The sequence below is a fragment of the Phymastichus coffea genome, unplaced genomic scaffold, assembly GCF_024137745.1.
Source record: "Phymastichus coffea isolate CEN01 unplaced genomic scaffold, Cenicafe_Pcof_1.1 PCOF00039, whole genome shotgun sequence".
NCBI lineage: Eukaryota > Metazoa > Arthropoda > Insecta > Hymenoptera > Eulophidae > Phymastichus > Phymastichus coffea.
In genome coordinates, this window is record NW_026706850.1 from 1,571,839 (window position 1) to 1,594,041 (window position 22,203).

Genomic DNA, 22,203 nt, shown 5'->3' on the forward strand with positions numbered 1-22,203 from the left:
TCGCGACAAGCGGCGTTATCCGTAATCGTGATCATCAGTCAAGCCGAGCTCGGACGACGGACTTTGTGTTGCGCGTTGGTGCGTATTATCTGCACACCTCTCTCGAGTGCGAGCCGTTATATACGTGAAAGTGAATATAAGACATGGTAAAAGAATATATCTAGTTTTCAATGTAGTAATTTTGCGTTTGTACGTAATAAGTCATCTAAAAACAGTAAAGTTAAAAAAACTAGATCATATTTCAATTTTTTAAAGAAATTTATAAAACGGGTAAGTTTACGTTGGAATATCAATTTCGTCATTTGTAATAAACATTAACGTAATATTTTGTTAGCTCTTTTTTTTTCCTCAAAATAAACTCTCCAATTATTACTCCATTCCGAAAGTAATTTTTCGCGAGCGCGCGCTCCGCTATAATGAAGTCATTATCGTCGCAAAAAAATATAAATTTTACGAGCTCGAGAGAGAAAAGCCGATACGGATACTATATATACGTCCACGGTATACAACTACACTTTTCTCGTGAAAATTCCGTTTAACGAAGATTCGCTCAACAAACTAAGGTGGTTGAGCTACGACAAAATTGAGTCAAAAGTTTCCCAAAGAAAGAAAATGAAATATCTCTTTGCTATCTTATAATATTTCACACTCTAAGAAACTTAATTAACTTTACATGGAGAAGGTATAATTTGTTTTTCAGTTTTCACCTGGCTACTCAACAAAATTCTAATTGAATATTCTAATAAACAACAATAGTTATCTTTAAAAAGAATTGAATCGTACTTGGTTTGAAGACAAATTATCAAAGTACATATCAGAAAAAAATTGTTAATAAAAAAATGTCCCGCATATATTTCCACGCACTATACGTTTTTCAATATACACACCACCTAATTTCCACATATCCCAGGGCCAAATCGTGCACACGAATAGGCCTGCTTGCGAGAGTGGAGAGAGCGCACGAATGAAAAGAGAATTCAAGCGGAATACCGTGCGCGCGCGCGCGCTTTTTGCTCGCCGCACGAAAAAGATAAAGGGAGCAAGAGAGGAGGATAGAAACGTGACGAGCTCACGAAAAATAAAAAGAACAAACCTAAGAGAAGAATAAAAGCTGTCGGGATAAAGGAGCAGCGTAAATAAAAGAAGAACAAAAAAATATGTTTTCGGTAGGATAGGGGGAAAAGACGAGGGAGAGTGGAAGAGGATAAGAGTGATACTTCAGCTGTCGCGGTTGTATTGATTCGAGCCGTTGACTCTCGGGGGAATCGCGTGTGTCGCGCGCGAGTTTTGTGCACTCGGGATTACGCGTCGATCATTACTCGAATAGAACGACTCTGCTATGTCGGGGGGTAGTTAGGTCTTCGCTGTTCGTTGATTGCGAAAAAAGTCTGCGCAACGAGGAATACAGTCTCTCTCGGGTCTTTTTTGTTGGAGGATTGCCTCTGTTCGCAAGTGTGTATACTATGTCGACAGATTAATCAAATGATTGATTAGAGTATGGTTATTGTTGCCACGCAATGAATGCTAACCAACATTGAAAAGCAATCAACAAAATTAATTTTTGAGCGAATCACTGACCATTTCGGAATAATTAGTAATATTAATTATCTGCATGACTAGCGGAAAGTCAGAAGGTGATTGAAGAAATTTAGGTTTCCCGCAGTGAAATTACTTAGAGCAGATATAATCCAAGTACACTCGTGCAAGCTTAGCACGCTGATGATCGATGCCCGCGAGCCTCCCATGAGTGAAATTCCACTAGCAATTGCGATGATTCCGTCGAGTAGCTCGCTAAACCCTTATATAGACCCCTTCCTCGAAGCTATAGGGAACCTCTAAGTGCACCTAACTATAGCGCTAATTGCAATTGGCTCAAAAGCAGTTATATTGACTGATCGATAAGTCACGTAAGTACTTGAGCGTAGCTTCTCTCAACGCGCAACAGCTTGATGGATATTTGCTGGTTGCGCGTAAAGCGACTTTTAAGAACGGCATCTTTCCAAACATCTGTGTCTATTAAACCATTGTGCTTTATCTAGATCCTTGCCACTGGTATTATTGATATCCGTTCGCTGTAAATAGAAGTTACAATTATGAAACTGTCAGACTGAAAGCTAATTGGACTTCCCGCATCGGCGGTCCGTTGATTTTTGCGAGAAACTTTGACAGTTACATTCTGCATTATTAACAACGAACTTGATAGTAACTATGATTTCACGTTCACGTGTGCTTATTACACTTCATTAAAATGTAAAGCCGCAAGTGGACTGGTTCTCTCTTCCGAGATTCTAGCAATTAACGATATTACTTGTGAGTACAGAGCAATTCAAAATGAAAATTACCTTAGATTCGCCATTTTACTGCAAATCACTCGATGCTCTCACGTTGCTAATTAGAGAATTTCGAGAGAGAGAGAGAGAGAGAGAGAGAGAAAGAGAGAAAGAGAGAAAGAGAGAGAGAGAGAGAGAGAGAGAGAGAGAGAAAGAGAAAGAGAGAGAGAGAGAGAGAGAGAGAGAGAGAGAGAGAGAGAGAGAGAGAGAGAAACTTGAAACGCGATCTTAATGAACGAGCTCTGGAATAAAAGTAAAATACAACCGATAATGGTATAAAAGTATCCCCTATCGATAAATCTCAAGAGACTCGTACGACTCTAATTTACTTCTTGCAAACGTTCGGAAAGGAAATCCAACGAGCATTATCAAGCTTTTTAGACGCCCACCACTTGAAAGTAGAGCAGAAGGAAAAAGAAGAAAAGTAAAAAAGAGAAATATAGAGGAAAACGAAATGAAACGCACGTAATGAGTACAAACATGGCTATAACTAGGATAACAAGTGCAAGGCAGTACGAGAGAAAATGGACGTCGCAATCGATGAAGGCAAAGGCGGCCCACAAGACAGATAGAAACATCCCAATAGCCAAGTTGGCCAAACAAGATATCCTCCTCTCTCTCTTTCTCTCTCTCTCTCTCTCCGTACTTCTCTCACGTGTATATATACACACATGCACGTCAGGTGCTACCTCTCTGAAACTCCTTTAAGTTGTAAGTTATTTTCACAGTAACAACTGGGTATTATTTTTGTGTACTTCTTTTTTTGTCCTATTTTCCTTTAATAGGATACGAGATAAAAGCTATTATCAAGTTGTTTTAGCTGGGGCTCTTGTTTAAATGTATACTAATATCTTAGATTGATAGAATCAAAAAATTAGGAGCACGTATCATGTATTTCGATAAAATGTAATAATTTATCCAAATCTGCGTTAAGTTACAATATTTTTTGAAATTGACCATATACACTTCTTGAAACCTATCCATTACTTTTATGATGTAATGAAACTTGTAAATTTAAATATCCGTAATTTGAGTTCTGGCGACAAATATTCGATAGAATGATGTAACATACGTTTTTTAAAGTGCCACGTGCTATTGATATCGATTACAGATCAATAGTCGCAGTGGACACGCAGCGAGAGTTGCTTGCCATATGGCAGGAGGCGTCGTGCTGGTTTTCAAGGTGAGACAGACATTTGAGTCCGTCATTCAAACATCATTATTTTGCGTTTTGACGCTCCATCCCGGGAAAAACGACGACACTCAGGAAGTTTACCGTCAAGTTTCACGCAGCATCGATGCTGTCATCAGAGGCTGCCCATTGCCCAACGATATCAGTGAACGGCCAGCAACAGATCCGAGGCACCGGGTGCGCATCTCTTGCATGTTGGTTCATTTTTCCTAAGGGACCGAGTGGGGACCGTCCAGAAAGCGTCAAAGACAAGAAGATAGATGCGTTGATAATTAAAAACAATAATGTGTAGTCGCCAAATAAACAGAACGAGCCACTTACGTTTATGTAAGAAAGTCTTTGTCATTCCATGATCACGGTTACGTACTCTATCATTATTTTAAATCGGGTAAACCTTCATATATTATCGTTTGTTTTGTTTTATTTCACTTATACCTCTTGATGTCAACATCCAGAACTGAGAAAGTTACATTTTTACAACTAAATGAATTTGAACGGCACATGCATATTTGTGGAGCTTTTATATTATTACAATTTCTCAGACTTAACTAAAAGTATGATATATAAATTAACCAACTTTTATATTTTTTTCAATTATCAATATCTTCGCATTCCATAAATTCCAGGAATTCATTATTATTTTATAAAAATATTTTTTTAGCGCTAAAGAGTTTTAAAAATTTACTTGAGAGATCTTTTAATTTAAATAGATCACACAGATGACGTAAAGAGCGAGTTTACAAGATACTCGCTGCATTGAGTCGCACAGCTTTGTCTTTTATATAACAATCGTCGTGCCTTCTAGAATCTTGAGATAGTTCTGCGTGGAGTGGTAACGCGTGCCATAAAGAGAAAGGTACGTCTGTGTGTGTCTCTGCGCAAGTGTATTGTGTGCGTATATGTATTATATACATATTGTATTATATATATATCTAGAGAGAGTGAGAGAGAGAGAAGGAAATGGAACTTTAACCAAACTTACGAAACGGTCGAGCAAATGAGCTTTTAAATTATTCGCTTTGTGAGTAATAGACATCACGAGTAAGGAGGAAAGAAACATGTTTGAGGAGTAACGGAAATGAACCAGCAAGTTCTCTCACTCTTTCTCTCTCTCTCTCTCTCTCTCTCGGTTAAATTTTGCCCTTTTCACAAATACTTAATGAATTTCGCTAAAAGCTATGCGTCAGGCATACAATTTCAGAGGTAATAGATTTACTGTTATTGGAATAGAAATGTTCCACGTTGTGGAATGATTGAATTATGTACTAGACTTTGGCGAGCGACTAATCTTAGCGCAAATTTTATTCATCACTTCAATTACAATGATGAGCATCCACTGAAACAGTATTAAACGTTTGTAATTTAACTGACATAATGTGGTCGTACGTTTCCTGACCTTTTCAGATATATATACTCAACACAATTCTAGAATAAGCTTTAATTGTCGGTTTGAGCAAAAGACGTTGAATTTAAAATAAAATAATAACCAGATTTAAAAATAATTATTTTAAATATATTTTCGCGTAAAATATATCGAAAATGTTACTTTTTATACGGAATGTTTATCAATGAAACTTTATTATTATTGCTAACAAACTTTCATGAAATATCAAGGATTCATTTGATTATAAAACGTAGGTATCTCTAAGAGAAAACACCCAGCAATAACTTAATATTTCCAAATATAACACGCACACACATGCCCGCGCTCGCGAAACCCCTGAAGAATTTTAAATGGCAGCAACGAAAAAAATAGAGTAAGGCAATAGTAGAAAAAAGCGCAATAAGCTCTGGGATGATGAATAGTTTTAATAATCGCAAGTGAATGTCTTGGCAGCGCTTTTTAGGTGGATGTAACCGCAGAAGCAGTAGCTATGGCGTATTTGATCTTGCAGGGCAACGAGTGAACAAACACCCGAGGGAACTATGAAAATCACAGCTTGAAGCCGAGAAAGCTTGGGCCAAGTAGTATCCACCCTGAAGCTAAAGACTTTCGTAGTGTTCTATTAGGCCGTTATGCTCGAATAACTCTTCACTTGAGTTTTACTAAAATACCCACTGGTTTCAAGCTGAGCTTTGGGATGAATCAAATTGTTAAGGATTAAATATTTCCTCAACAATTGAACAAATTTTATAAGTTGTATGTCCTGGCTGATATAAGCTGAAACGCCATTTGAAACTAAAAGAATTTGGCTGTCTGTCTGACTACATATTGAATTTTCTATTTGGGGCCATTTTCACGAGCAATATGAATTTCAATGTATACAGATATCTTATGTAATAAAACGTAAATATTGGATATTTAAACAAGTAGTGATTCATTTGATGGACTATCATTCTAGGTCATGTGCGACCGACACATTACTTCATACCAAGTCAGATACTCAGTCAAGGAAGGTAAAGATAAAAAAATTGAAAGGTCGCTGGCTTCAGAAAAAGACATTCTACGAAATCTCATGCTTTTTCTTGCTTCACGCGAATCCACTAAGCCAAGGTGAAGGAACAAGAAGACTGAAGAAAAGAAAAGAAAGAAAAATTCTCATGCTTCGTCGGGCGCGAGAAGCAATGTCTCTCAGGTTTCTGCTAAGATTTTCACTCTTCCTCTTCTTTCTTTTAACCTCATCCCTTTCGTATCAGGCAATTCGATGCAGAAAATCGAACTAGTCTGGGCGCAGTTGAAATTTTGCAACGCGAATGAAAAAAGAGAGAGAGAGAGAGATTGCGAAAGAGCGAGAGAGAAAGAGAGCGAGAGAGAGAGAGAGAAACGCCTCTTTCGCGTGTACAGGCGCGTCATTCAATAATACGAATTCTATTCATGAGTTTGCACGCTGCAAAAGAATCCTTTTCACGCTTCGTTTTTTTTTTCCGCTAAGCGAACGAGGCATATTCCGCGTCCCATTACCGAACGCGTTTCAAAATTAATCACCTCGATAAAAGAGATTACGCTCGCTCGACTGCTTGATAGTCTATGCACTCAATTCATCGAATATTTAATCACTTTCTTTTTTTACATGTTATGTCCTTTTGGCTTACGCTATAAAAAAGAATAGAATTAAATTGGTGAATAAGCTAATATTTCTGTATTCGTGCAGTGAAAATGAACGAATATTAAACTTTTCAACAATCAAAATGTGTGTGATTCTTTAGATAAAATTCTATTAAATACTTTATTTTAATATATTAATGTGTGTAGCGGTGTAAGTTGGTCATGGCCTACACCGTGCGTCCCTTCTTTCTCTCCGACATCGGCAAGGGTTCATGGCGGGCATCTGGCGCACGTATATTTCGGTTTCTCTCTTCATCAAGAAAGAAAGAGAGAGCAGCAGCAGTATTAGTGGCCAGGAGCGCGCAACAACATGCGCTCTCGTTAGTCATCGAGAGAGAGAGAGAGAGAGAGAGAGAGAGAGAGAGAGAGAGAGAGAGAGAGAGAGAGAGAGAGAGAGAGAGAGAGAGAGAGAGAGAGAGAGGAGAGAGAGAGAGAGAGAGAGAGAGCTGCTATAGTGCAACTATAGTGCGGCTAGGCGCGCGACACTGGCCACGCTTGGCGGTGCCGCGTGCCGCTGATTAGGTAAGTGAGTGGGGAGGGCGCGAGAAGCAGTCTCTCACGCACTATTGCGTCGCTTCTCGCGAGCATTAAGGAAGTGACCTCGCGAGCGAGAGTATACCAGCTAACGCACCAGAAGAGTATCCTCGAAAGCGGCCCTTTGTCCACCAGTCACGCCATATCCAAGGAAGTCACCAGCCGGCAGAGAGAAGATCAACGTGCCAGCCCAGTGGACTTCGTCAATTAACAGGTCTTACTCTCTCCTCTCGTTTCTCTTCCTTAATCGGTTTTAACCCTTTTTGGCTATTCGCGGCTTGTGCGCTGTGCCAGGCTCTCGCGAGCCGACACAGCTGAATTAGTGGTTAAGTTTTCTTTCTTTATTTTTGTATCGAGTCGGTTGTGAGATGGCAAGGCGCTCACGTGCCGGTCATCTCATTTAGTGGTAAGAAGTTATTGTGTATTAGGTTAAGGTTTGATAGATTGTTTGGTTCGTCATCGCTCAAGGTAGCGATTTTATAATAAACGTATTTGGTTGGTAAAAGGTTTGAATGTTTATTGCGATCGCCTTTCCTTTTCTGCCTTGCTGGGAGCGATACACCGCTACCCTTACCTCTCCCTTAAAGAATTTGGTGATAGCGGGAAAGGATTATCGGCCAAGGACGGCCGACGCTATTACAAATGATTAACTATACAGTAATAAATTATTTCGTTATTTTTGTTTTTATTGACATTATTTCAAACGTGGAATTGATTGCCTTTTTCGATGAGTAATCCGTCGATTGAAACAAGTAAACAACCTTGAGAAGCAAACTGGTCGCAATTTTAATGAGAATGCTCTTAAAATAAAAATCGTCCAAAGCACTTAATGACTCAAATTCAATCAGCAATCATTACCGTAACGGAATTGAACCGCAAATAAAAGTGCGCGGATTGTCCTTTTGAACAGTCAACAAGCATCGAAAAATCAAAACCTCTTGAAATACTTCATTTACACTAGCGGCGGTTGAGCGACGCAAGAAAAACGACGGGTTGGCGTTCACGCATCTGGTTTCAATTCAGCTGGCGTAATCGTTGTTTGGAATCTCAAATGAAAAATCGACAAGGCATTTTCGGAGAGGAAAGGGAGAAAGCAAAAAGAATTCTCCCCTTCGACGAACAATGGCGGTCCTGGCCGCGTTCAATATCGCATCAAGATATCGTCTTGCCAATAATAGCTCCAATCATACCGGGCATCTGTGCAATATTGGTGATATAGACGGTAGAGTTACAAGCTGATGTTTCGTACGAAAATTTTACTTAATGAATATTCCAAATTCGAATCGAATCATTGCCTTCAATTGCTTTTCATAGCAAACTTATCAAACGCAGATCAAGCAAAATTTTTAATAGAATATTTTATTTCTAGAGAACAATAAAAAATGATACACTTAGGTACATATGCAAAGTGTGCACGCACATATATGTTTCTCTCAAAATTCATCTAAACCATGCATCAAACCGTTGCCATAACTTAGTGAGATCATATAACCCAATATAAAGGTAGAGCGTGCAGATACAGTTGCATTACATATCCAGTTGTTATACGAAGTTGCAATGTGTAATGTGATAGGTTGCGCCTCTGTTTAGCATGGTTAAACCCGACGAAAGCATCTTCTTGGAGAAGGTTTATTAGGATACATACATGCAGCTTTATACGTTTATTTAGTTAATTAAGTTACGAGTCTCTCGGCGAGGAGCAGGGCTCGTATGCTCTAATTTAATGGCTCAGATTCGTGAGAGAAATGGATTTCATTACCAAAAATCAGTTGAATCGATTTTTTCTTTGAGTTAGAGGTAATGTAAGTGTAAACTGATGTTCCATAATTGCTATATGATAATAGCAACGTTCTTCTTGTTATTGGCATTCTTTTAAAATAAAACTCTAGCAATTCACTCGTGACGGAAAAGGAATTATATTATTGTAATCTTTTTAGTGAAATATTTTTGTACATTTTGCTCATAATGAAATGCTTTGTCTTTAAATTCAATATTACAGTTCTTTGACGTTGCAGTATTATTTATAGCTGGAATTTCAATTTTCTCAAAATTATATAATCTTATTGAACGAAATAAAATTTAAGCAAATTGAAATTGCAAACAAACAAAGGTAATATGAATATTATAAAAGGCGATGGAATTTATCGCTTACCTTTGAAAAATACAATAATTAACTTGGTTAGTTAATTGAACGCAGTAGCTACGCTACTATTCAGTTTCTTCTTCTTCACTTTTTTCTAAAGAAAAACGTTTAAGAAAAGTTTGAAAGTGCACAACTTTTCTAAAGTTGAAAAGTTATCAAAGTTTTACCGAGACATTACCACTACATCGTTTTCGCATATCCCAGAGTTGAAACCATCCCCCACGTGATCGCAAAATTTTCAATTTTCTTATGGAGATTAGAAGCTACACGACACGGCATACTCAGTTGAATTAAGAAGATCCTAAGAAACTTGATGAATTTGCTAAATTTTTATAATGTGAAAAGTATTCATAATGAATATTTATTACGACTCGTTAGATGAACGCTCGTAATCTCCACGTTCGATAGAGTAGAATCTCGTGATCAGGTTTGATATTAGGGAAGCTGGTTGAAGCCAAAGCTCTTCTAATCCCACACTGCAAATCACAAAATATAACGTCTGTAGGTATATAAGCTTATCGTCGTGAGCCAGCAGCAGCGTGCGGCGGACAACACACACACATAAATACGTCAATGAGAAGGATTTCATCTTCGCTACTTATAGTCACTGATTAGTCGAAATCGTTGGTGTACAGGTATGGAAGAGGAGGGTAGATGCGTCGAGAGGATCAGACGGTTAAGTAGCATTTAACTGCTCCAGCAGAGCATCCTAGCACCATTTGGACTCGTTAGCAACGTGCGCAATTATAGCCTCACATCCGGTGCCTATTAATATGTGTTTAACTTCCATTACCGGCGCGCGTGCAGAGAGAGACAGACTCGCTTTCCGATAATAACACCAGCTAACTCGTTGAACGCGAATCTCTCGATATATGAGCGCACAACCTCTAGAGAGATTCATTAGTTATTTCAAGAATGCATAATTTACCGAGGGGCGCCAGGTTAACGGAGATTCAAATCGTGCTATCACTGTTCTTCATTCACTTTTCAATTGTAGATTATACTTGCTTAAATGTTCTTCATAAAATGAATAAACAGTGCATGATAGTTAGTTCTGAATAGTTTTGTAAGAAATTAATTGAACTTCAAATTATGGAAATATTGGAGTTCATAGGTACCGATGTACCTATGAACTCCATGTGTATGGATAATTTTCTTTCCTGACTTCTTTATGTTAGTTCTGAATATCGTGAAGGATCTGTAAAATTTATAATATATTAATTTATAAATATCGTATCTAAACGACTAAATTGTGTGTGAAATTCTGAAAAATTTCCGAAAATGGTGAAACGTGCAACGTACTATAAATCAATTATATCATTTTTCTTTCTTCTTGATGTACCAACTGAGTATATTATTTAAGGATGACTTTGGTTTGCCATTAGTTCTTAATGGAGTACAAACTGAAGTATTACCAGAAACGGAAAAATACAACAGATCTCCGGATCCAAATACATTTGTTAAAGTGGTAAGCTATGTTTCGTGGACAAAGAACATTTTCAGTTAGCATAGGTCAACTATATCTAACTAATCAACTGAAACATTACTATCCACAGCAAATATTGTATAATAAAAAAGAAATTGTATCGTAATATATATAAATAAAATATTAATCTATATCTTTTCACTTCGGACTCGTTCAACGTCCATTTAAATTATGGAACTTAAGAAAGTAACAAGGATACTTCAAAGCAGTTGACATCTGCAAATGAAAAATAACTCCATCTCGAATGTGATCTAATGATCAAAGTTTCAAGCAATCATACGTCAAGTTACAGCGAGCATTCGCGGTGAATACTGCGAAGAAAAAAAATAAACAGCTCGACTTTACGCAGCAGCATGCTCGCATCGTACGATGCAGCGCTATAAAAAGCTTCGTCACGTCAAGAATTTTAATAAAAAATTCATGCGGCAGAGCTGCTGTACTCGACGTTGTCGTCACCGCAGCAGCAAGAGCGGCAACGGCGTATAGAGGTTGAGAGTGCAAGGAAATATCTGCGCGATTTAACCTAGATTTTCAAGCGAGCAGCACGCTCAAGTCGGCAAATTGAACTTATTAAGCTCGATCTTTTCCGCTTATCGCTTTGCTCCAGGACTCATTAAAAAGCGTATCCGTAGCGTTTTGAATACATCGCCAGAGAGTCTTCTTTTTCTGGTTTGCTCGATCTCTCTCTCTCTCTCTCTCTCTCTCTCTCTCTCTTTCTATCTTTCCCTTCTTTTTGCATAATTGCAAGTGGCACTCGCACACACCGCAGACGACCATTTTTCTTATTTATGAGACCACCGTGCAATAATAAAGCGCCCCCACGACTCGAAACGGCGAGCACGCTTTTCTCTAGCATGCTCTCGTTTTCGCTTGGACTGACTGAATGTAAACTGGAAATTTACAATATTAGAACTGATTTTTTTGCTACGCACAAAATGTTATGCTACTGTGTTGTGGGAAGATGAGCTTTTTTCGGCCTAGGCCACATTAGATCTTTGCAAAGCTTGGATTTCATCGAGGTAAGGCTTATTATTAGCTTAATTTTACTTTTTCCACGGAGAAAAATTTTGAATCAATATTTTAGAACGATTTATTATTTAATCTTATTTGATTGTTTCATCTACTAGTCGGCTGCGTAAATGATTTACTGATGAAATATTTATTGATTATATTTCAAATAATATTTATTGAGTCCTAACAATGATAGTAAACTAAAAAATGTTAACTAATTTCAATTAATAAAATTAAATTGAAATACGTAAATTGTGAAAAAACGTGAAAATACTTATGTGACTGCTTTATGGTTTTTTCTTGTCGTAGCCCAAGCCCAATTCTTGAAGATAGGATTTGACGCATGAAATAAATGGAATTAGAATTACAATGAACTGTAAACACTCTATTAATTGAAAAAGAGAGAGAAGTCTTGTGTACCTATTGTTCGAATTTCGTTAAAGTGTTGTAGATTTCTGAAAATACGCTGATTCGGCAACGTGTTTCGCTGACACTTTATCGATGCGTCGATCAAATTTTCAGATTTTCCACGAGTAAAAATAGAAGAGAATCAGAACATATAGAAATATATGATGTTATATATTGGAAATCAATAGATATCATTCAACGGTATATTAACAACGAAGAGAGCGCTTTCCTAATTTATTATTGAACTTTCAGCTGCAAGCCAGACAGTGATTCATTCAAATCTGACGACATTCCCAGATACTTATAAAAAATTCCATATCGTATTCAGCTACAACAGCTGCAGCACAAATCAAACATCTCGTTGACGCACTGTGAATCTACCAGAACAACTAATCAAGCGACCGCAACCGACCACCAAATAAATTCACGCCTTCTCAAAAGTTAATTTGATCTTTTTTTCGAAAGATGTACCGCACACTCGATGTAAATTTATTGGACTGGTTTGAATTATTTTGGTGTTAATTGACGTCGGCTGAGTTTCGCGCAGAAATTTTAATTTTCTAGATGCTAGGCGAGGCCCCACGGTAATTTATGTTTGCACAGTTTGCTGCTTTTAAAACCAGCAGTGTTGAAAGCCAATTAGTGAAATCGTGAAAAGTTTAATTACATCAAAAAGTATTCACTCGTAATTGACGTTATATTTATTTAAAAAGTTCTCCGAAAAAATCTGCCAATGCAGAGCATCGTACTTTGACAATTAATAAATAAATTATATCAATATAACCATTATCATTTTTTGGAAAATTAAATTTCCACATCAAATCTCATTTTAATATCACGGAATAGCATTTGCGCTTGTAATATTTTATCTTAAGTAAAAATAATACAGATGCCTGAATGAAAATAGCCATTAGTATAGTTCTTTACAATGGTGTTCATATTTCTAATGATAGTTTGAAACTAAAATCACAGTATCGACTGTCCAGCTCCACGTGGTCTACCACTAATCAATTCGCTCGTAGCCCAAAATTGCAGGGTACAACTAGGCATGGAAATGACCAGAATAATTTGATCCAGGAGGCAACCCAATAACTGTAATGATTTATCGGATCATTAGGATGTAGAATATGTGTGCTATTTTCAAAGTTTTGTGGCATTCAAGTTAATGATAACATCATTTTTGGTTAACCTCTCATTGTTTTACAATATCAATGTCAATATACTAGAAATGGATATACAAGAAGTAATCATACTTATAAAACCAACGTTGTTTCAAAATTAAAATATCGTGTGCGCGTTCTAAGACCTCTTTCAAATTCTTTAGGTTAGGGTAAACAAGTCGTTCAGTTATTGTATTTAGCCTAGCGAAAGCTGCATCTGTTTGCGCATTTGCGTTCAGCCCATCCCTGCGTAATATCAATTTCCTGAGTGAATGATAGCAACTCCGTACAAATTTTACGAAAATTTTGCACATACGTTATATAAGTAAATTTAATACTTTTAGAAAAGAATTATTGAATCGACTCTATGCTTTGATTTCAAATAGATTTAAATATTTATGTTAATTATCACTAGACTTCATACTCAGGACTTACAATTTGATAATAAAGGAAAGTTTTTAATTAAAATTTTCATACTTTATCTTATTCGTAATCTTTGACTACTCATATAACTTAGTCTGCTTCAAGTTTCTCATAAAAATCCCGATATCCTAATAATGCGCAGCAGCAAAGCAAACAACATTCCGCTTTGACTAATCCAACGTGTCAGAACATATAATCTGCATAATATGTAGGAAAACAAGTACTATTTCTGTCTCTTTAAATCTTCTCCTTGCTGCGGCATCGCACATAGCTACTAGAGTTAATTTTTTGCGAATCTAGCTCGTCATTTTATCCCAGGAATTTTTAATCTCTCACGGGACTCCCCAAGCCTACTAGAAAAAGTCGAGTACCCGACAAACATAACTCTACGAGTTTCGACCTGCAAACGCCGCGCAACCGCCCGCATAAGCGCTCGCACGAGTCATAAATGAGATGAGACAAGATGCATTGTTTTTTTTCTGCACAAATTCTATTATTATTTTTTCTCTCTATATACTGTGAGCTACCCTTTTTTCTGTCATCCGCTTTAACTTTTAGTATTATATTTTTACAACGTTCAAGATTTACGCGAGTTTTTGTCTAGCTAAACATATAATTCGTCATTTCTTCGAACAACTATAATGTCATATTTGTTGCGTAATAGTTCAGCGCAGCGCTTGAACAATATTATCAACTGATTGTGCAGCTTAGGAATAATTTAATATAAAGTATTGAGAGTTTTCTCTTTAAAAACACAAAATTCAAGTAATTTGAATTTCGTTCCTTATTTATTTAACACAACTATAGATTTTATAATATTTCTGATACATATCTGCATTGCAGAATGGATTTTATTAATTATTATTTTTTTTAGTGTCATAACTTAAAACTATTTTCATTGAATATCAGATCATCTGATAACATTGTTATCAGAATGTTCGAAACAACGATATGCAGTTTTATGATTGCCATAATAATTATATTTCGTTTATTCGTTTTATAAGATTGTAATTTAATAGGTGAATGATAGGAACTTCTTCGTTCGTTTGTTGATCTTCAATGTTTTCAGTTTTTAATCAAAATGGGAATTCGAATACGAGGTTTATATCGAAATTTGAACTGAATACTGATAAGAATATATCGAATAGGATATTTTCATAGAGAGATCGGTATCCATCAATAAAACAATAGCTTATTTTTTAGCATATTTAGTTTATCAATCGATATTGTCTGCAACTAGTCGTAATATAAATAATATTATAGTTTCTAAATAACTATTATTCGATCCTTGTACGTAATTTAAAAATATTTTTAAATAGATAAAGTACTTTCAAATTTGTGTATAATTTGAAAAGTTTCATTGAGTATTTAAATATTCATAATGAATATTATCTGTAGTAATTAATGTCTCAAGAAAAGTAGTTTTTAATATATCTTGTTTATCTTAATCACGCAGTAATAGCAGGAACAGCCCAATTATATCAGCTTCATCAAAAAAGGGACAAAATGATTTCTGAATACAAACATAATAACGCAATCACGAAATCTACTAAGGCTCAAAGAATCCAAATACTCCTACAACATGAGAGTATGTCGTGGTTTCCTGCACATACCACCATCGATTCGAGCGCCGCGCAGTGTATTTGAAATTTTAAGCAATTTCTTTTTGAATCGCGAGAAGCTTTTCTCTCTTTCTCTCTCTCTCTCTCTCTCTCTCTTTCTCTCTCCTTCAGTGTCTCAATCGAGCGCCGTATAAACGTGCGGCGAGCACGATACCGGAAAATGAATGTCCCAGCATAAGTGTATTTTCGTGTGCGCTGGCGTGCCGGTTTATAAGGAGGTGGCGGCGAGTGTAACTCGGTCGGAGCTCTCGTGACTCTCGACGTTTATCTTTGATCTTTCAATTTCTCATACTTTTCGCTCTCTTATATACGTGGAAAGCAGAGCAGAGCGTGGCGAGATCGTCGAGCTCGACTTATATTTGAGTGTGTCTGTCCGAGAGAGAGAGAGAGAGAGAGAGAGAGAGAGAGAGAGAGAGAGAGAGAGAGAGAGAGAGAGAGAAGAGAGAAGACGCAGGGGTAGGCGAAGATGCTTGCTCCGTTGCGCCCGGAAATACGCTGAGCGAGAGACCGGAGAACGAGGACGCTGCAAATATTTATATACGAGCTAGACGGGAAATTGTTTGCGAAAATTATGCAGATGGCCGCTTATTTCTACTCCTCTGCCCGCGGTGCTTTTCTTTCGCTATCGCTCTTTTTTTCTATATTTTAGGATACAAAGGATTATGACTTTCCCACTTCTTTGCTCATAGTATTATGGAATATTTCAATAACGCCACTTATTATGCCTGTTTACGAAATGTATAATTTAGTCTGCTACAATATCGAAATTTCATTCCTGATAAGTAAAGAAACCTATTGCTTCCTTGATATATAGTTTGGATATTTGAGCATTCTATATATCTCTTCTATATGAACAATTTTTTACGTTCTTTATGGTAATCAGATGTGTATTTCTATTTTTAGTATTATTTTTTATCGACTATAACATTTAATAAAGGATTATGAAGAAAAATATCATTCATATGTACACACTAACTTGAAATTAAGTGATCGGGTCAACGTTTAGTCAGACATTACACAAGTCGACGATTGGTAAAAATCGAAATTTGATATATTTAAGAAATTTAAGTAATTGATAAATTTTTTCGTTTATACGAATACTTTCAATAATATTTTCAGAATTTGAAATACATCAGAAACACCCGGAAGTTCCTGAAACTTCTATGTAAATACAGTAGCTTTCAATCGAATGACCTACAAGCCTTCGTCGTAAAACTAACGACCGGCTGGCATTACCTTATAGGCGAGCGATACACATTTGTTCTCCGTATAGAGGGGGAGAGTAGCATACATATAGAACCGCTGCTTCTCTAATTGTCAAATTGCGTGTTGGTAGGGCCACCCCCTTAGCGACAATGAAGTAGCTTCAACCCCATTGCCGTCATCACTGAGCCTTTCGATAAGGACGCGCGTGCGACTTTAAGAACCTGCCGACCTTAATGTTTTAGGTCGACGATCTCCCTTTTAAAACACCAGTCTACTGAAGGCCTATGTGCATTACTAGAGAGCAACATCGAAAATCATTATACTCTAACGCTCGGTTTATAAATTGTGCTTCGAAAAAATATGTTGATCGTATTTTCTTTTCGGTGTTCAAAGTAATAAGATATCTACTCGAGCAGCAAAAAGTTTCTCTTTGACATAAAAATATGGCCCTATAAATACAAAAAGTCACTTTTATACTCAACTATCTTGACAGTCTTTATCATATAAGATCGTAAAGGCGATAACCACTGATACGAACAATGGTACGAAATATTTTTATTGCAGCTATTATTATACGTATCATTCCTGTATCTTTCTGTTGATAGAGAGCGAGAAAAAACGTACGAGCGAACCAATCGTTCCCTCCGATAGTTGATTATGAAACGGTACCGAGAAAGTTTCGACGTGGTTAGGTATATAAGCAATTCTAATTTTCGCCAATGTCCTACACTCTTGCTTGTTCATTCTTTCAGCCTTCATTAGCCGGTATAGCTCTGGAAAATGCTGCTTTTTGTATTTTATTCAATTACATTTACTTTTGAATGCACAATATATAGGTTTAAAATAAATTTATTTAACGTTAAACTAAATTTATTTACACTTATGAATGATTTACTCTAATGTTGAAAACGTAAAATAAATGTATTCAAAAGATCATAATTATTCTTTATTTACAATAATTGAAAATGATTTTGAACTGTTGTTCTTCACATCACGTGCTATAATTTTTCAAACTGGGGATTCCGCACAAAACCCACGCACTACCATTGGCCCAAAACAATGGATTAATCACACGAGGATTCTGACACAGATTAACAGGAAATCCCTAGGAGGATAACATGATCCGTCGTTCACGCGACGACAAACGAAAACTTGATTTTTCATGCGGTCTGTCTTTAACAATTAAAGTCGTTGGTACGAAACTGAGAGCACATTATATAATTGCTAATCCTCTAGTTGCTGACGCAATTTTCGAACGATCTCTTATCGTTAAGAGGTACGCGTACGCGGGAAGAATAACAACGCTAGTACACATAAAGCTGTAGACAACGGCATGTATCTACGAGTAGAATGCTGCGGACAGCAAATGATACCCTAGTGGCGATTTCGCTGAGTATGGCGTACTCTTCGTTACTTAATTCCTTCTTGTTAGTTTATATTTTGCTTGTATAGCTTATTGGTTATTGCTTTAGTATTACCAAGCCAAATTAGTTAGAACTTTTTATAGTGACAAAACTTTTATGGCTGAATAATTTGTTGTTTTTACTCTTCGTATGGAGCTATGGATATTTTTAAAACATGTAACGTTTGGAAATCGAGTGTACCCGTAAATGTTCAGGCGTGCTTCTTCTTTTGCATAATTTAAAAATGTATTAATGCTCAGTTCTAGAATTTTGCACATTTATCAAATAAAAAAAAGAGTTAATTCAATTATTCATTCATATGTTGTATAAAAGATTCTTGCTCCTTTTTATTTGGAGCTTATCGTAGTGAGCTTTTACTTCATCACTTTCAGTAAGATAAACGTCAAGAGCATTGAGCTTGTAATTTGTTCAATATTTCGAATATATTTTATAAAAATACAATCTTTGTAGCTGAAAAACTGAATAACATAAATCACTTTTAAATGTAACTTTTGTGTGTGTAATCGCGTATTGAAAAAGGAATTCATCAAAATCAATCCATTCATTTCTGTCAATAACGCCATGGTAAGAGTTTTTAATTTCCGTATGCTGTATGACGCAAAAATAAAAGATTTTTCAATAAAAGCGAGATAATTGAAAAAGGTGTCATTAAAAATATATATACATATATACTTACCAACACATTTTTATTTTTTCTCTCTTGCTCTGTCGATCAAATATTTGGCCAAATTAACCCGGATATTCAAGACTAAAGCTCGCCAGTTCAAATAGAAATTCAATCAAGTTCGTAGCGCTTCCAATTAGCCTTTGATTACAGCCTAATTAGAGTTAGTGCGGCGTCTAATCTATTTCCATTAAACAAACTTGTTTGGTCATAAATAAACTTAATAAAAGTTCACTAGATATGATTATCCGAATTGGATTCTTTCAACCTAATGAAAAATCAAGCCTCGAGGGCAGCAAGCAACAGAAACAATTCGCAAAAGCAACGGGCAATGACAAAAGGAGCAAAAAACACGCGAGAGAGTGAGAGGCAGAGCATATATACAACAAATACCGATAGCTATCATTTTAATTAGAGCGCACACGCGGAGGAACTCGTTAAACACGCTCGAGCGAACATATCGCTTCGGACCATACACAAACGTCACATCCTCGCGTGCACATATAGATGATATATATATAGGTATAGTATACGTCGGATGAAATTGCTTACCGAAAGCAGGCTTCGCGAAGAGAGTAACACATCACTTTGCAGCTCGACTGACGTTCTTCGCACTGCACGCCCCGTTGTTATACACGCGTGTATGTGTATACATATAGTTACGGGCGAATGCACACGATATGTGTGGCTCGCGCACGCATACACCAACCTCTGACCCTTTCCAGCTCACGTCATCTTCCCAAGGATATTTAGGCTCTGGTATTGTAGACGTCAATTGACTGCATTTCGACCTACCTCACTCTAATTAAGTGCCAAGATATTTCCTTTTCTTTTCTCTCTCTCTCCCAAATTTCTTTGCGCGTTAAATTCAATGCAATTGTCTTTAGCACTTGAATGTCTTCGATACCGTCGTAAACACTTTTTTGTAATTGTTTACTTTTTCAAATCGTGATTTTTTTCGCACCTATCTGATAATAGTTCTCACGCTAAAAAACAGCCGATCAAATTTTTTTTTGTCAATTTACACGTCATTGTATCTAGCCCTTGAAAAATAAATATTTTCGAATAAAACAAATGTCACTTTAACACTGCTGCTTGCTACTTAATTCTTGTATTAAAACGCAAACGGCAACTATCTCTTATTTTACTAAAACTAAATCATAACAGAACTCAAATTATTTTACCAGTATATAGAAAATCATTTCTAAAATTACACTGAACATGGAATAGTAAATTCTTAAAAGAAAGGATGGAACAACACGTAAAAATTGTTGAGAATCAGGTGTGAGAATGGGCGCACGGTTGTTCGAGGTAGCTCGATGCGCGGTTCGAGTGAGACTGAGAGTTTCACGCGCGCGCTATACGCTTCCCCGGGGCTGCTGAACTTCTCTCTCTTTCTCTCTCTCTCACTCTCTCGCTTTCAGCCAGCAGCGGCAGCAGCGGTAGGGAGAGAAAGAGCAATGATCTACGGGCGCACACTCGCGATTGACCGTGTACATTGAGTTTGCACCTGTGTCGCCTTCGTTTGTCTTGTTTTGTCTTTCTGACGTTCTTAGTTAAATGACTCCACTGGGATTCAAAGAATAGAGTTTAGCCTATTCATTTGAAGCCAAGAGTAAAACTTTAGAATATAGCTTTTTTTAAGCTTTGTAATTGAATTTTTCAGCAAAAATATGAGTGAAGCAATTTATTGCTGAGTTGTGATATTTATTGGTAAAGGCTGAGTGAAAAATCGTGTTGCGGGCTCACTGTAGTATTCCGATGAAAAAACCTAGATGTAAATTTAATAACAGTAAGCAATAAGTTTTTCAATGTATTGGTCCAGTTTTCAGTTGAAAACTTTCTCGCGTATTTACTGGTTGTGCATAAAACATGGATCGTGCAACGCAGCTAATTAAGAAAAATCTAATATCCATACAATCCTGTTATATAGAGTATACAGGGAATTAGTCACGAACAAGTTTTAATGTAAAACTAAAGTATCGGAAAACTATAGCTGGGATTGAATAATATCAAATGAATTATGCGCCTCATAAATCAGGAAGCTATCCCTGTATTAAGATAATACTGTCTTCCATATACAGCTGTATCTTTGTATTGGGAACCGAAGATAGAATATATACAAGTCGAAGGATCGAAATGGCTGAATTGCAAATTGCAAATCCGGCTATGTATTCATCGCTCCGGAATGCCATTCAGTAAGCGCGAGCGTGCGCATGGCCCAACGCTTGAGACTCGATGCGCAAGCGGCCAGTCTAATAAGCAGCGCGGCTCGAGGTAAATAAGCCAAGGATATCGATTTCATGTCGATGAATATTGCCCAGCTAACTTGTACTCCATTCACGGATGACTTACTTTATTATGAAGAAAGTTCGAGCTGAACATAAAGATGTAGATTGATTGTCGTGAATAGCAGCAGAGACAAACGATATTTTCGAATGAATAAATTATCTAAGCAGCGCCATCGTAATATCGTTGATGGTAACGGCATCGACAACAAAATAGAAAATCAATAAGAAAAAAATTTTTTTTTTCACGCGATGCTTTCCTCGCATAATCATTACACATAAAATATCACATGATTGTCATAGTAGAGCTTAATTACAAGTTCTACTGTTTGTGGAGTTGGAATCATGCAAAATCGATGATACATAAATAATCAGTTATCTCAATCAACGTTACGGTTAAGAAATTCTATTAACGCGTGCCGCGAAGATCTACCTCGATTTCTTAACATTTGAAATGCTATTTTTTGAAAATGTGCAGTAAGTTGCGATCCACAAAAAGTGCAAAAATCAATAGCTTAGGCAGATATCGCACACGTAAATAGCCAATTCCAATTTAGCCTTGGAAAGAGAGTACAAATTCGCAGGGCTACGTTTGCGAGCGGCGTGCTATTTATCTTTCTCCGGGTGTAGCAGCAGTAGCAGCAGCAGGGGCCCAACGCTCGCTCGCTTACACGGGCTATCGGCGTTCGCGCGTTCGCGCGTTCGCGTAATAAATTATCATTTTACCTGGGCTGGCGCGTATCAAAGTATCGCGCGTCTGTACGAGCGTGAAATATGTTATGCATTTACGTTTCCAGAGTAAGGGTCGCACGCGCGAGCGATCCCTTTGATTAACGGGCGCGTCCAATCAATAGTCAATAGTTTGCGTTTTGACGTTTGCGTGCTGTTCGCACGATTCTAGAAAGAGCTTATAGGGCGCGCTTGGGACGCTTTGCGAACCTTGATGAAGCGTCGGACAGCCAAAGGCCTACTTTTGTAACTGATGATCGTGCAAACGTATTCGTTGCCGAAAAGTACTCGACGTCGTTTATGGAGAATTCCGGCGATTCTTCATTGCAAAAAAACAAAGCGAATTCATCGTTCAGCCGATAAACATTATTTTTAAATTCATTTTACAAACGCACCATCATTCGAGATATCGCAAATAACCTGGATTCGATTACAAGTATCCATCATACAAGTGGACTACGAAAATGTATTACTTTATTGAAATATTGAAGATATATACTCACGCGATACATTATTCTACATGAAATACGTTTTAGA

General features: G+C 37.0%; 1 protein-coding gene across 3 annotated transcripts in view; it reads right to left on the minus strand.

Moving 5' to 3' along the window:
- The window catches only part of LOC131663841 (discoidin domain-containing receptor 2), a 105,206-nt gene extending 85,236 nt beyond the window's left edge, over positions 1 to 19,970 (minus strand). For all 3 annotated transcript variants that reach the window (XM_058934541.1, XM_058934540.1, XM_058934539.1), the window contains exon 1: positions 19,202 to 19,970. The gene's annotated coding sequence lies outside the window, so the exon portion shown is untranslated. The remainder of the gene's footprint in view (positions 1 to 19,201) is intronic.
- Positions 19,971 to 22,203: the final 2,233 nt, after the last annotated feature.